The sequence below is a fragment of the Juglans regia genome, chromosome 13, assembly GCF_001411555.2.
Source record: "Juglans regia cultivar Chandler chromosome 13, Walnut 2.0, whole genome shotgun sequence".
Taxonomy (NCBI): domain Eukaryota; kingdom Viridiplantae; phylum Streptophyta; class Magnoliopsida; order Fagales; family Juglandaceae; genus Juglans; species Juglans regia.
Window position 1 is genome coordinate 21,974,927 of NC_049913.1, and position 4,264 is coordinate 21,979,190.

Below are 4,264 nucleotides of genomic sequence, written 5' to 3' on the forward strand. Positions count from 1 at the left end.
GGAGCTCCCAAGTAAATGAAAGGAAAATTTCCTTCCGAGAAGCCCATGATTCGAAGCAGACTTTTTCTTCGAGATGTTGATATTTGTTTAGAGAAATAGATGGAGGACTTTCTCTTACTCACAACTTAACCCGACCACTCTTCATATGCTTTAAACACATTTGAAATTGCCCTCAACGACGCCTTTCCTCCATTAGAAAACAAAACAATATCATCAGGGTAAAGGAGATGTGAAATAATAGGAGTACCTCTTGGATGAGAAAAAGGAACAATCTTGACTAATTCAACCTGCCTCTTTATCAACTTGGTCAGGACCTCTTCCATCACAATAAATAGATATGGTGAAATTGGATCTCCTTGGCACAAGTCTCTTCCTCCTTTAAAGAAACATTTAGGGATTCCATTCAGTACAATAGAGTTCCATGACGACGATATACATTGCCGTATAATCATGCAAAAAAATTCAGACAATCCAAAGGCCCTCGACACATTCAACAAGAAATCCCAAGACACACTATCATAGGCTTTCGTCGTGTCTATTTTCAACACTATATTCCCTCCGTGACATGGCTTATGGATTCCATGAATTAATTCCTAGGTCAAGCTAATATTTTTAAAAATGCTACGACCTAGAATAAATGCACCTTGCTCAGGAGATATAATCTTATGGAGAATAGGCGAAAGACGATTCGCCAAAGTTTTTGAGCAAATCTTATAGAAGACAGAGTATAAACGGATCGACCTGAATTTCTCAAAGTTTGTTGGATTGCTTACTTTAGGAATAAGCACAAAAAATGTTGCATTATAAAACCGTGGTAATGGAACCCCTCTAAAAAATTCCATAACTACCTCAATAACATCCGGACCCATGATATGCCAACATGATTTATAAAATCCTGCGCCAAACCAATCAGGGCCAGGACTACTATCCACCAGAATGGAATAAGAAGCTTCAAAAATTTCCTAGGCTGAAGGGAGGTTACACAACACCTCATTCTCAAGATCTGAAACAATAGGTTGCACCAAATCAGAAAAATCAGGCAATGCACAACTACTACTATTTTCATAAAGAAAAGACTGAAAATATTGCACTGCTCCATTATGTATATCCTCGAGTGTTGAGAGAACATAACCATCTTGTAAAGACATTGTTAATATCTCTTGATTTTTCCTTCTAGAAATAGCACAAAAAAAATATGAAGATGCCTCCCCTTTAGTTATCCATTTCTGCTTAGCCATATGAGACTATTGTATTTGTTCTCTTTCATTCCACATTGATAGTTCTACCTGAGATGCGATAAATTCATCCTTTATCCCCACAGAACAATTCGCTTGCAAAGACGTCTCTAAACCTTCAATACGAGACTCAAGTTCAGCAATATGACCTTCAGTTCCACAAAACGTCCGCTTATTCCAATCTCTCAAAGTAACTTTCAGTCTTTTGAGTTTAATCATAAGCTTCACCAGACCACCAACCTCCTACACCAAATTTCCTTGCCAAGACTTCACAACACAATCAAAGAACAGCTCATGAGAGACCCACATTTGTTGAAATTTAAAAGATGGAAATCCATAACGAAAATTATCCCCCTCCAAATTTATAACCATGTGAGAAGGATCAGAAGATGATCTAGCTAAGTAAGACAATCTTGCATTAGAGAACTCATTCATGAAATAAATATTCATAAAGTCCCAATCCAACCTCGCCCATTGTCTAGACAAACCATAATGTTCGTTACACCATGATAACAAATTCCCAGAGAATGGCATCTCTAGAAGACCATTAGCTTCTACCCACTCATTAAACTCCTCCATAGCCAAAGCTAATTGTGGCCGACCCCCCCTTCTTTCTTGATCCACACATATAATATTGAAATCACCAGCCACAATCCAAGGCAAACGGGAGTACCTTGAATTAGCTAGGGAATCCCACAATCTTCGTCTTTCCATATAATAACATTTCGCATACACAAATGTTAGTAAAAATTCTTTCATATTATAAGTAATCTTAACGGTAATAAATTGATCTTCCATACACAATACCGAGAGATCCACAACTTGATTTCAAAAAATCCACAGCTTACCACCCACAACATAGTTAGAGAAACAATTCTCAAATCCCAATTTTTCCTTCCATAAAATCAAACGGGACTCCTGCGACATGGGTTCAGCAATTGCAAGAACTTTGGGCTTGAATTTCTTTATTAAGAACTTTATTCTTCTTCTTGAGGTCCCTAAACCTCTAGCATTCCAATATATAATAGATATAATCAAATATTCAGTTTAGAGGGCTTACAGATCACCCTCTTAGAACTCCTTTCCTTCATTGCTTTTTGCTTGTCTTCAGTTTCTTTCAAAATATCAGAATCAGAAACCACCACTTTGTTTTTTGCCAAATACTCAAATTTGCCACCAGTTTCGTTATCCGAGCAATTTTCCACCTCTACAAACTGTTCTGCCTCTTTAAACTGAAAATCAGTTCCACCTGTTTGATCATCAATGCACTCAGTCTGAACCGCCCCAATAATTCCTGGGCTATGAAACATAAACATATTTCCCTCAAGTTGTTGTGGGGTGATATCCCCGTTTTCCAGATAAGTCACTTCAGGTGCCTCCTCCACTGAATTTTCCATACCCTGCTTTTCCAACTGTACCTCTGTTTCCTTTCTCAAACCTCCGAGAGAAGACACTACCTCCAATTCCTTCACAAAAGGCTCTGTGACAATAGGTTCTGTGACAGTAGGCTTTGTCTGCACCTCAATAACGTTTCCATTAAGAGCATGTTCATTTAAGGTCTGATCATTACAATCAGCATCCTGAAGACCCAAATTCACTTGTTTATTAGATCCTCCTAACTAAAAAACAGAGGAAATCTCTTTGTAGGGCTTCTGAACCCAGATTTCAGCAATTCTCCCATCTTTCTTCCCCTGCTTAACACCTTCTTTTCTCTACTTCAATTTCCATTTGCACGTTAATTCATTATGACCCTGCACTCTACAATGCAGACAATATGCAGGGAGCGTCTCAAATTCCACTTCTTGATAAAAACTGAGAGGATGATGAGGGGTACCAATCCATATTGCCTTAAGCAGATCCTTTGATACATCCATCTCCACACAAACACAGGCACCATCCGTCCGAGTCGCACATATGGTAGAATTATCTCTCTTAAGAAACCTCCCAATCGGCGACATAATATTTCTCAAAAGATCCTCATGATAAAAGACCTAACTGGTTCGTGATCCTCATGAAAATCAATAGACCAGTGAAAAGGCCTATAAGGAACAACATCAATTTCACAACTTTCCCTAGCAAATGTCTTCACAAAATCATCCTCAGTTGTCATACGCACAAAAACATTTCTAGGTTTCCATATAGAAGAGACTATCGGTTGCTTACTTAGGCCCCATCTAGCACGAATAAATGAATGGATTGCATCCAATGAAGGCCTCTGTCGAAGAAATTTCAACACCAATGAAAACTAAAATGGCAAATCAGATCTCTCAAGTTCTTTCTTTGCGAAAACAATGTAGACTTCTCCCTCCACCATTTGTGGCGCCCAAAGAGGAACCTTCACCTCAAGGAGAGGTTGTGGAGGATCAAGAACCATGTCCACAAAGGTTCACTAGTGAGGACCTGACGCCGAAGCAGCCCTAAGGCCAACAGCGGTAGCCATGAAACAGTAGGTGAATTATTGATACTATTATTGTAATGCATTCTAAAGACCATTAATGTATGAGATTATTGATACTACTTCTACCATGATTGTTGTTACTGTTATTGGCCTTGTCACGAGCGTAAGATGTGACAACTGATTAATGCAATTAGTGTTATTGTTGTTGGCCTTGTCATAGGCATAAAATTGTGGCAACTAGGAACTGAAAACTGGTATTGTTATATTACTGGCCCCGCCTCATGTGTAAAAGTAATATGGTTACCATTATTGATATTGTTATTACCTATGATATTAGGATAAATTTTACATAGCTACACTTATGTTAATTTTTTTGTTTATCGTTGCATTTTTTATAAACTACTAGCTCATGGTCAACCCATTAGTATCGGTTCACGACTTACTAAGTCAGTAGACATATCAGTTGATTTTCTATATTTTTCAGATGTTATTGATGATCATGCTGATATCAAGAATAGATGTCAATAGCGTGGAATTGGATGAGAGTAGTAAGGAAAATGGCAGATGACATAAATAAATTAGTCGGATTGAAGAGATTTATTTGTTATTTTTGTTCATTTTTTTCGTGAAA